The following is a 12,476-nucleotide window of genomic DNA, read 5'->3' on the forward strand; positions in this document are numbered from 1 at the left end:
CTACCGGTTTGGGGGAGGGGGGACGTCTATTCTGGTATTGTATTCCTGCCTCTGCCAGTGTGTTTGTTGGATGGGCCCCACTCCCTCTCGGGAGGGGAAGCGTTCTCTCTGATTGTTTGTTGATTTATGGCACTCTCTCTCTGCTGGCTCTACAAGCTTAACCCTTTGTGTTCTGTGTGCCTCTGTCTACAGTGGGTTTGAGGCAAAGGCTTTCTGCCTTCCTTTTGTGTTTGGTTCCTCTGGCTTCTGCCTGGGGCTCCTACCCTGGTGGGGGGGTTGCTGTGTTAGTTCCCCTGTCCTGCGCTAGTCCCCTGCGTGGGCATGGCCCGCTCTGGTCCTTTGTTTCCCCCTCTGCCCTATTGCTGGTGTTCAGCGCGTGTCTGGCATCTTGGGGCCCTCTGGGTTCTTTCACCCCTCCCTGTGTGTGATTGGGTTCCAGTTCAGCCGTGAGGCTCGCACGAGTGGCTCTGTCTGCGTGGGTTCCGGTTCGGCCGCGAGGCCCGCCTGTATGCCTATTTCCCTTCTTCCTGAGGGACTGTGGGGAGGGGTAGCTTAGGGGGTATTGTGTAGCTGGGGTGTGCGGTGGTGGGTCGGTCTCCCCTTGGCCTGGGTCGGCGCCCTGCTGGCCTCGGCCAGGGCCCAAGGGCTCACGACCAACCCAACGGATTACAGTACGGTTCATCCAGTCTGCACAACAAGATAAGTTCATTTTACATGGTATGTGACCTTTGCTTTGTTTTGTTTCTGTGTTTTAGTATGTACTAAAATTTGTTGCTGTACCTAAGTCACAATTTGTTGTTTTTGTGTTGTTTCATGTTTGAAATAATTATGCATCCCTATCCCCAGACCACAGGCAAAGGCAAGGTTTGTGATATGAACTTAAGTTTCCTCTATGTAATAGATAGTGTTAACTAGATGGCACAGTCCTTCCCACAAAAAAAAAAAAAAAACACCTATTACAGGTGAGTAGCCATCATTTTTCCATTGATAAGCAGGATTAAATAAGGCACATATAAGTTCAGGGCTGCTCAGTCATAAAGAAAAATATAAAAGGTGTTACAAAGATACATTGGCCAGTACAGCTCACCCAAGTGCATTGTCTCGGATTGTGGAGTGGTCCAAGCAGTATTGTGAAGAATGGAGGAGTAGCCTAATAGAGTACTAGTCTGAAAACTTGGGAAGTGAGGTTCAAATTCCAATGCTTTTATTTTTTTTATTTATCATTTTCACAAGCATTTACTACTTGAGTAGGTAATACAGTTAAGAAATTACCACATAGTTAAACAAAATAAATCAGGAAAATATTACAAAACTTGTATTAGACCACCAAATTCCAGGGGCTAAGAGCCGTTAACTTAGGAGAAAGAAATTTACTTCAACATATCTCAAGATTGAAATAAAGCAATAGCAGATTATTACAAACCCCCAAAAATATAATTACACTCCCAACATCCTAATCTTAAGGCGAAACATAACGGTTTAGATTCAAGAAGCATTATAATAATTTTTTCTGAGAAATAAATTGTTTTAAATGTTCGGGTTCAAAGAAAACATATTTTACCCCTAAATATTTTATATTGCATTTGCAAGGATAGTTCAAGTGGAATGAGGCTCCTAAAGACAAAGTTTCAGCACGAAGTGCTAAGAAGTCTTTCCTTCTACTTTGAGTTTGTTTAGTAACATCTGGGAATACCCAGATTTTCCCCCCATAAAATGGGGTTTGTAAGTTCTTCAAAGCCATCTTCCTGACAGATTCTAAATCTTGAGGAAATATGAATGAAACCAACAAAGTTTGAGGCTCAGTTGTATCAGTCAGCGACGTTTCTAGTAGTTCTGATACATTTAAATCCGGTTGTTCCAACACTTGTATTGCTTTCTTTGTAGGGAGATAAAGCGAATGCTACATACCTGTAGAAGGTATTCTCCGAGGACAGCAGGCTGATTGTTCTCACTGATGGGTGACGTCCACGGCAGCCCCTCCAATCGGAAACTTCTCTAGCAAAGTCCTTTGCTAGTCCTCGCGCGCACCGCGCATGCGCAGCCGTCTTCCCGCCCGAAACCGGCTCGAGCCGGCCAGTCCAGTATGTAGCAAGACAATACACTTCAAGGGAAGACACAACTCCAAAGGGGAGGCGGGCGGGTTTGTGAGAACAATCAGCCTGCTGTCCTCGGAGAATACCTTCTACAGGTATGTAGCATTCGCTTTCTCCGAGGACAAGCAGGCTGCTTGTTCTCACTGATGGGGTATCCCTAGCCCCCAGGCTCACTCAAAACAACAACCATGGTCAATTGGGCCTCGCAACGGCGAGGACATAACTGAGATTGACCTAAAAATTTACCAACTAACTGAGAGTGCAGCCTGGAACAGAACAAACAGGGCCCTCGGGGGGTGGAGTTGGATCCTAAAGCCCAAACAGGTTCTGAAGAACTGACTGCCCGAACCGACTGTCGCGTCGGGTATCCTGCTGCAGGCAGTAATGAGATGTGAATGTGTGGACAGATGACCACGTCGCAGCTTTGCAAATTTCTTCAATAGAGGCTGACTTCAAGTGGGCTACCGACGCAGCCATGGCTCTAACATTATGAGCCGTGACATGACCCTCAAGAGCCAGCCCCGCCTGGGCGTAAGTGAAGGAAATGCAATCTGCTAGCCAATTGGATATGGTGCGTTTCCCTACAGCCACTCCCCTCCTATTGGGATCAAAAGAAACAAACAATTGGGCGGACTGTCTGTGGGGCTGTGTCCGCTCCAGATAGAAGGCCAATGCTCTCTTGCAGTCCAATGTGTGCAGCTGACGTTCAGCAGGGCAGGAATGAGGACGGGGAAAGAATGTTGGCAAGACAATTGACTGGTTCAGATGGAACTCCGACACGACCTTTGGCAAGAACTTAGGGTGAGTGCGGAGGACTACTCTGTTATGATGAAATTTGGTGTAAGGGGCCTGGGCTACCAGGGCCTGAAGCTCACTGACTCTACGAGCTGAAGTAACTGCCACCAAGAAAATGACCTTCCAGGTCAAGTACTTCAGATGGCAGGAGTTCAGTGGCTCAAAAGGAGGTTTCATCAGCTGGGTGAGAACGACATTGAGATCCCATGACACTGTAGGAGGCTTGACAGGGGGCTTTGACAAAAGCAAACCTCTCATGAAGCGAACAACTAAAGGCTGTCCCGAGATCGGCTTACCTTCCACATGGTAATGGTATGCACTGATTGCGCTAAGGTGAACTCTTACAGAGTTGGTCTTGAGACCAGACTCAGACAAGTGCAGAAGGTATTCAAGCAGGGTCTGTGTAGGACAAGAGCGAGGAGCTAGGGCCTTGCTGTCACACCAGACGGCAAACCTCCTCCATAGAAAGAAGTAACTCCTCTTAGTGGAATCTTTCCTGGAAGCAAGCAAGACGCGGGAGACACCCTCTGACAGACCCAAAGAGGAAAAGTCTACGCTCTCAACATCCAGGCCGTGAGAGCCAGGGACCGGAGGCTGGGATGCAGAAGAGCCCCTTCGTCCTGCGTGATGAGGGTCGGAAAACACTCCAATCTCCACGGTTCTTCTGAGGATAACTCCAGAAGAAGAGGGAACCAGATCTGACGCGGCCAAAAAGGAGCAATCAGAATCATGGTGCCTCGGTCTTGCTTGAGTTTCAACAAAGTCTTCCCCACCAGAGGAATGGGAGGATAAGCATACAGCAGGCCCTCCCCCCAGTCCAGGAGGAAGGCATCCGATGCCAGTCTGCCGTGGGCCTGAAGCCTGGAACAGAACTGAGGGACTTTGTGGTTCGCTCGAGATGCGAAGAGATCCACCAAGGGGGTGCCCCACACTTGGAAGATCTGGCGCACCACTCGGGAATTGAGCGACCACTCGTGAGGTTGCATAATCCTGCTCAGTCTGTCGGCCAGACTGTTGTTTACGCCTGCCAGATATGTGGCTTGGAGCACCATGCCGAGACGGCGAGCCCAGAGCCACATGCTGACGGCTTCCTGACACAGGGGGCGAGATCCGGTGCCCCCCTGCTTGTTGACATAGTACATGGCAACCTGGTTGTCTGTCTGAATTTGGATAATTTGGTGGGACAGCCGATCTCTGAAAGCCTTCAGAGCGTTCCAGATCGCTCGCAACTCCAGGAGATTGATCTGTAGACCGCGTTCCTGGAGGGACCAGCTTCCTTGGGTGTGAAGCCCATCGACATGAGCTCCCCATCCCAGGAGAGACGCATCCGTGGTCAGCACTTTTTGTGGCTGAGGAATTTGGAAGGGACGTCCCAGAGTCAGATTGGACCAAATCGTCCACCAATACAGGGATCTGAGAAAACTCGTGGACAGGTGGATTACGTCTTCTAGATCCCCAGCAGCCTGAAACCACTGGGAAGCTAGGGTCCATTGAGCAGATCTCATGTGAAGGCGGGCCATGGGAGTCACATGAACTGTGGAGGCCATGTGGCCCAGCAATCTCAACATCTGCCGAGCTGTGATCTGCTGGGACGCTCGCACCCGCGAGACGAGGGACAACAAGTTGTTGGCTCTCGCTTCTGGGAGATAGGCGCGAGCCGTCCGAGAATCCAGCAGAGCTCCTATGAATTTGAGTCTCTGTGATGGGAGAAGATGGGATTTTGGGTAATTTATCATAAACCCCAGTAGCTCCAAGAGGCGAATAGTCATCTGCATGGACTGCAGGGCTCCTGCCTCGGACGTGTTCTTCACCAGCCAATCGTCGAGATATGGGAACACGTGCACCCCCAGCCTGCGAAGTGCCGCTGCTACTACAGCCAGGCACTTTGTGAACACCCTGGGCGCAGAGGCGAGCCCAAAGGGTAGCACACAGTACTGGAAGTGACGTGTGCCCAGCTGAAATCGCAGATACTGTCTGTGAGCTGGCAGTATCGGGATGTGTGTGTAGGCATCCTTCAAGTCCAGAGAGCATAGCCAATCGTTTTCCTGAATCATGGGAAGTAGGGTGCCCAGGGAAAGCATCCTGAACTTTTCTTTGACCAGATATTTGTTCAGGGCCCTTAGGTCTAGGATGGGACGCATCCCCCCTGTTTTCTTTTCCACAAGGAAGTACCTGGAATAGAATCCCAGCCCTTCTTGCCCGGATGGCACGGGCTCGACCGCATTGGCGCTGAGAAGGGCGGAGAGTTCCTCTGCAAGTACCTGCTTGTGCTGGAAGCTGTAAGATTGAGCTCCCGGTGGACAATTTGGAGGTTTTGAAGCCAAATTGAGGGTGTATCCTTGCCGGACTATTTGCAGAACCCACTGATCGGAGGTTATGAGAGGCCACCTTTGGTGAAAAGCTTTCAACCTCCCCCCGACCGGCAGGTCGCCCGGCACTGATACTTGGATGTCGGCTATGCTCTGCTGGAGCCAGTCAAAAGCTCGCCCCTTGCTTTTGCTGGGGAGCCGCGGGGCCTTGCTGAGGCGCATGCTGCTGACGAGAGCGAGCGCGCTGGGGCTTAGCCTGGGCCGCAGGCTGTCGAGAAGGGGGATTGTACCTACGCTTGCCAGAAGAGTAGGGAACAGTCCTCCTTCCCCAAAAAAATCTTCTACCTGTAGAGGTAGAGGCTGCCGGCGGGAGAACTTGTCGAATGCGGTGTCCCGCTGGTGGAGATGCTCTACCACCTGCTCGACCTTCTCTCCAAAAATATTGTCCGCACGGCAAGGCGAGTCCGCAATCCGCTGCTGGAGTCTATTCTCCAGGTCGGAGGCACGCAGCCATGAGAGCCTGCGCATCACCACACCTTGAGCAGCGGCCCTGGATGCAACATCAAAGGTGTCATACACCCCTCTGGCCAGGAATTTTCTGCACGCCTTCAGCTGCCCGACCACCTCCTGAAAAGGCTTGGCTTGCTCAGGGGGAAGAGCATCAACCAAGCCCGCCAACTGCCGCACATTGTTCCGCATGTGTATGCTCGTGTAGAGCTGGTAAGACTGGATTTTGGCCACGAGCATAGAAGAATGGTAGGCCTTCCTCCCAAAGGAGTCTAAGGTTCTAGAGTCTTTGCCCGGGGGCGCCGAAGCATGCTCCCTAGAACTCTTAGCCTTCTTTAGGGCCAAATCCACAACTCCAGAGTCATGAGGCAACTGGGTGCGCATCAGCTCTGGGTCCCCATGGATCCGGTACTGGGACTCGATCTTCTTGAGAATGTGGGGATTACTTAGTGGCTTGGTCCAGTTCGCAAGCAATGTCTTTTTTAGGACATAGTGCAAGGGAACAGTGGACGCTTCCTTAGGTGGAGAAGGATAGTCCAGGAGCTCAAACATTTCAGCCCTGGGCTCGTCCTCCACAACCACCGGGAAGGGGATGGCCGTAGACATCTCCCGGACAAAGGAAGCAAAAGACAGACTCTCAGGAGGAGAAAGCTGTCTTTCAGGAGAGGGAGTGGGATCAGAAGGAAGACCCTCAGACTCCTCGTCAGAGAAATATCTGGGGTCTTCCTCTTCCTCCCACGAGGCCTCACCCTCGGTGTCAGACACAAGTTCACGAACCTGTGTCTGCAACCTCGCCCGGCTCGACTCGGTGGAGCCACGTCCACGATGGGGGCGTCGAGAGGTAGACTCCCTCGCCCGCATCGGCGAAGCTCCCTCCGCCGACGTAGTCGGGGAGCCTTCCTGGGAGGTGGCCGCAGTCGGCACCGCACGCGGTACCGACGTCGGGGACCTCACCCCGGGCGATGGGCCAGCCGGCGCCACGCTCGACGGTACCGGAGGCGCAAGCACTGCCGGTACCGGAGGGGTAGGGCGCAACAGCTCTCCCAGAATCTCTGGGAGAACGGCCCGGAGGCTCTCGTTCAGAGCGGCTGCAGAGAAAGGCAAAGAGGTCGATGCAGGCGTCGACGTCAGAACCTGTTCCGGGCGAGGAGGCTGTTCCGGGCTGTCCAGAGTGGAGCGCATCGACACCTCCTGAACAGAGGGTGAGCGGTCCTCTCGGTGCCGATGCCTGCTGGGTGCCGACTCCCTCGGCGACCCAGAGCTCTCGGTGCCGACGCGGGGAGGCGACCGGTGTCGATGCTTCTTCGACTTCTTCCGAAGCATGTCACCGGAGCTCCCCGGCACCGATGAGGAGGACGTAGAATCCAGCCGTCGCTTCCTCGGGGCCGAGGCCGAAGGAGGTCGGTCTCGGGGGGGCTGTACCGCAGGAGCCCTCAGGGTAGGAGGAGACCCACCCGAAGGCTCACCGCCACCAGCAGGGGAATGGACAGCCCTCACCTGTACTCCTGACGATGCACCACCGTCCGACGACATCAGCAGACGAGGTCCCGGTACCACCGACGTCGATGCAGTCGCCCGATACCTTGGCGCCGATGCAGAGGCCCGATGCCTCGATGCACTCGATGCAGTGGCGGCCGAGGAAGATGGTCTGGACGCTGACGACGTCGATGCACTCGAAGATCCCGGTGCCGATGCCGACGAAGAGCCCGAGAACAACACGTTCCACTGGGCTAATCTCGCTACCTGAGTCCGCCTTTGAAGCAGGGAACACAGACTACAGTTCTGAGGGCGGTGCTCGGCCCCCAGACACTGAAGACACGACGAGTGTCGATCAGTGAGCGAGATTATCCGGGCGCACTGGGTGCACTTCTTGAAGCCGCTGGAAGGCTTCGATGTCATGGGCGGAAAAATCACGCCGGCGAAGTCAAAATCCGAAATGACGGAAAAAGAGCACCAAAAATTTTTAAGGGAGAAAATCTCGACCGAGGCCGAAAAGAGGCCTACCCCGACGACGAAAGAAAACTTATCGGGGCAAAAAGCTGGAAGTACGGGAAGGGGTTGACACGAAACCCGGGGGGGGGGGGGGGTTCCGGAGCACTTCCCGACACTTTTAAGACTTTTCTGAAGAAAAAAACACGTCAAAAATAAATTTGGACGCGCGAGGTCGACTTTCCGGGGCTCGACACGGCGAAACACGACCGTACCGAGTGCGGACAAAAGAAGACTGGCCGGCTCGAGCCGGTTTCGGGCGGGAAGACGGCCGCGCATGCGCGGTGCACGCGGGCGCGCGAGGACTAGCAAAGGACTTTGCTAGAGAAGTTTCCGATTGGAGGGGCTGCCGTGGACGTCACCCATCAGTGAGAACAAGCAGCCTGCTTGTCCTCGGAGAATAAATTTTATTCACTGGAGGCAAAATTCCAATGCTGCTTCTTGCGATCTTATGCAAACCCCTTACCCTCCATTGCTACAGGTACAAATTAAGGGGCACTGTTTCTAAGCTGAGGTAGAATCTGGGCTTAATGTGGTGTGGTAACGTGAATGAGGGTGGACAGGTTGCATTTGAAAGAAAATAACATTTATTTAAGCTGTTAGGTTGGGTTTCCTGTTCCATTCACAGCTAGAAGGAAAAGGCAACATAAAAGTGTCCATATATATAACAATGTCCTTGTGTGACCTGCTCCTGCAAGGCCGCTATGTACCTTACTGCCTCTCAGTACAGCAACACACTTCACTTGTCCCTAGCCTGGTTCCTCAAAGTTACCAGTGTAGTCTCTAACTATTGCTTGGGTCACAAATGAGGGCATAGACATGATGCACCCTAGCCACCTACAATCCAGCATCTATCACTACCTTGGAGGGCAATGATCTGGGGGGGGGGGGGGGGTGTCGGAATTGAGGGGAGCAATACTCTTGGGAAGGGAGATAGGAATGGGGGGGGGAGGAGTCTGACCAAATATCCATATGCAGGTGCCCAGCAGAAAATCAGCTGGGACCTGCATAATTACTGGAGGCTGCTTCCTATCTGTCAGTGCCCGCACATGGCTCAGCCTTGAATATCAAAGTCTAACACTTACCATCACCACCAGATGAATACTGACCAATTAATAGGTGTCAAGTGGAAAAGGTTTGGAGCATGTTTCATAGGCAACTGTGCTACAAAATAGCTGATATGTTTAAAAAAAATGGTTAGCTATGGGACCCTACACTTTTGAGTTGCTTCTTCCAATAATGAAATTGCATTTGATATGATAGTAGTTATCTGATAGGAATTACGCTAAGTTGTATGGAATTGCATCATTAACCAGATGCTAACAACTGGTAACCTTCCAATTGCCCAATAGCTGTTTTAACAAAATATTTGGGAGGGGGAGGGGGAAGATCAAGAATCTACTGCTCTCTTCTAAGTTAATTCTGCAGCAATTCAATTGCTGGGGTCTCTTTAGTTGCTTTTTATGATGCCTACAGAGAATCTCAATCCTTTCAAGTCCAATGAACAGAAGCTAAACTACAGCATCAAATCTATGTGAAATGTGTAGAGCACTACCAGTGAGCTTAGCCCTAGAGAAATTAATTCACTGTAGCATTCATTCATGAGGATGCTGAATGTGTGTATAATTTACATAGGAAGAAACAACTTAGCAAATGTAAATTTATTAATATCTTAAATCCATATGTTTAATAGTTTTGAACATCAAAGTTTACTTGGATAGAGTAAGACATCAAACAAAAGAGTTTGTGTCAAAGTTTGAATCTGAGGGATTGTGCAGAAGAATTAGGTTTCTCAAACTGTGATAGCTACAACTTGATTCAACTGATAGAAATTTAAAATATAACTGGCATAGAAAGGATGGTGGTCAGGATTAATTAAGGTGTTACTGATCTTTTATGGTAGACCCCAGTTATCAAGGTAGATTGATCAGGGCTAAATGCTTAGGATACAGCCCAGGAAAGGAACTCGTGCTTGAGATCGGAACCGCATCAGATATTATGGAGCATCAGTTGTGCAGTGTTCATATCACAATTGTTGAGAAATGCAACACAAATAACATCTATTGCCCAAGCTCTAGTGGTATGGATAGACTTTCACCTTCCCATGTCCATCCAAATAAACACTGTAAATGTTTCTACAAGCTGAAACCTCTCTGCCATATTAAACACTTTCTGGATACAAAACATAGTAACCTAGTAGATGACGGCAGAAAAAGACCTGCATGGTCCATCCAGTCTGCCCAACAAGATAAACTCATATGTGTATACCTTACCTTGATTTGTACCTGCCTTTTTCAGGGCACAGACCGTACAAGTCTGCCCAGCAGTATTTCCCACCTCCCAACCACCAGTCCCGCCTCCCATCACTGGCTCTGGCACAGACCGTATAAGTCTGCCCTCCACTATCCTCACCTCCCAACCACCAACCTCTCTTCCCCCACCTGCTCCGCCACCCAATTTCAGCTAAGCTTCTGAGGATCCATTCCTACTGCACAGGATTCCTTTATGCATATCCCACACATGTTTGAATTCCGTTACCGTTTTCATCTCCACCACCTCCCGCGGGAGGGCATTCCAAACATTTTCAGATTGTGATTCAAGCGATAGTTATATCAGTCCTCGACTATTGTAATACAATGTACCTAGGCCTCCCAGTGAAGGAGTGGCCTAGTGGTTAGAGCACTGGTCTTGCAATCCAGAGGTGGCCAGTTCAAACCCCACTGCTGCTCCTTGTGATCTTGGGCAAGTCAGTTAACCCTCCATTGCCTCAGGTACAAACTTAGATTGTGAGCCCCCCTGGGACAGAGAAATATCCAGAGTACCTGAATGTAATTCACCTCGAAATGCTAAGTAGTAGTAGTAGTTACTACTGAAAAAGGTGTGAGCAAAATCTAAATAATAAATAAAATAAATAACTCACTAAGGAAGCAACAGATTATTCAAAACACTGCAGCCAAATCAATAGGAGGCTGCTGGATTGATCATGCCACCCCATTCCTGTGCAAATTAAACTGGCTCCCCTGAAAGGCTAGGGTTGAATTCAAACTACTCACTTTTACAGAATAGCCCCAAACTACCTACAAAAGTTCATACAAATATACCAACCTGCGTAGATCCTTAACAGACATCAGATTGGTACCTACAGTCCAAATAACCAAATCTGGCACATTAAAAGAACAACCAACACAATACTGATTGGCAAAGGCACACAACTATGTAAATCATTACCAATGAAGATTAGTTGGATCCTGAACTATATGAGCTTCCGTAGAAAATTGAAGACCTGTATTTTTTGCAAATATTATGGACCACAAACGATCCGAAGACCACTCAGCTGCCTGCATGCTCCAAGGGGCTACAAAGGAAGCTGAGCAAAACGCTTCACGGGGTCACAAAGGAAGGATCAAAGACTCAGAAAAACTCTGTACAACCAACAGTCATAACAATTTAATCTGTTTTCTCTTTTTAGTTACAAAGTGATACTTGGACCTGACACACACACATGTAACAAAGTTCTCATCTGTCTAATGTTAAGTTTTCAGTTTCATTGTACAAGCTCTTTCCAATCTAGATTTGTTCTCCACCTAGAATTTAAAGGTTAAGCAGACTATAAATGTCAAAATTAAATTAAATGACCCACTGATTTTGATATCTGCCCAAATGGTTTTGCAACGTGACTGTTATGGACTTGGATTATGCCTCTAGCGGAATAGAAACATGAATAATAATGCTAATATTGTAAGTTTGGTAGCCTAGAGGGGAAGGGAAATAAACAATAATGGATTAAGAGAATATTGTGCAACTACAGTAATGTTCTTTGAAAAACGTAAAATGCAGGGAAAGTTCACACAGCAAACTCCTATTAATAGCTGAAGCCAAGTGGAACAGCACCTGAATAACCTAGAAACAGGAAACTATACTGCCAATGGCGTAAGAATAGCGGAACATACAAGAGCTTCTTTAAAACTTTAATCCTCTATGATCAAAGCAGTCAAGTTATTCATCCAAGTAATGCAATACTTGAACCAAAACATGCTAAGTGTATTTACATAATTTGTACAGTGCACAATTAAAAATGAACATTTCACTATATACATATTTAACAGTACAATTAAACTTGTGTGCTACAGCAAATACAGTACAGTTTATAAGAATCATAATACAGCACCTTTGACCAGTTACAGGACATTGAACAGACATAAGACTTAAACCTGCACAAGTGTATAGTGGTCATCTCTATTCAACTGTACTGCAATACCCATATACACAAATCCCATTCCATAATCCTTGTGCATAAAAGTAATTAGACAAGACAAAAAGAAAACTGAAGTTCATACACATTGGACACTTGAGCTAAACACTTTACATACAAAATACTAAAGCTGCAATTTTCCCAACTTCACTGCATTTTGTTAAGACAAACGTTAATGGTCACTCTTAATATTAGTGAGTAAGCTAATCACCATGCAGTTGCTATGGACAAAGAACCTCTTCAGTTTTCCCACATTCCTCCTGTTTCACAATTTCTTCAATGTCCAGGAATCATTTGAAAAGTGATGCCAACATTGTTCATTGTTCAGGCCACTTTGGCAGAAAGCAAGCTGAATTGTTATTTTCTTCTATCCCAAACACTGAATGGTATTGTAGTGTAAAATCACTGTGTGGCTTCAAACCTTCATATTAAGTAACATGGATTAAATTTTACCGTTAATAAAAATAGTTGTTGCTTTTTCATAGTTAAAACCAATTATAGTAGTTAATGTCTAAGTATTCACAGTACAAA

This window comes from Microcaecilia unicolor, chromosome 3, assembly GCF_901765095.1.
Source record: "Microcaecilia unicolor chromosome 3, aMicUni1.1, whole genome shotgun sequence".
Taxonomy (NCBI): Eukaryota; Metazoa; Chordata; class Amphibia; order Gymnophiona; family Siphonopidae; genus Microcaecilia; species Microcaecilia unicolor.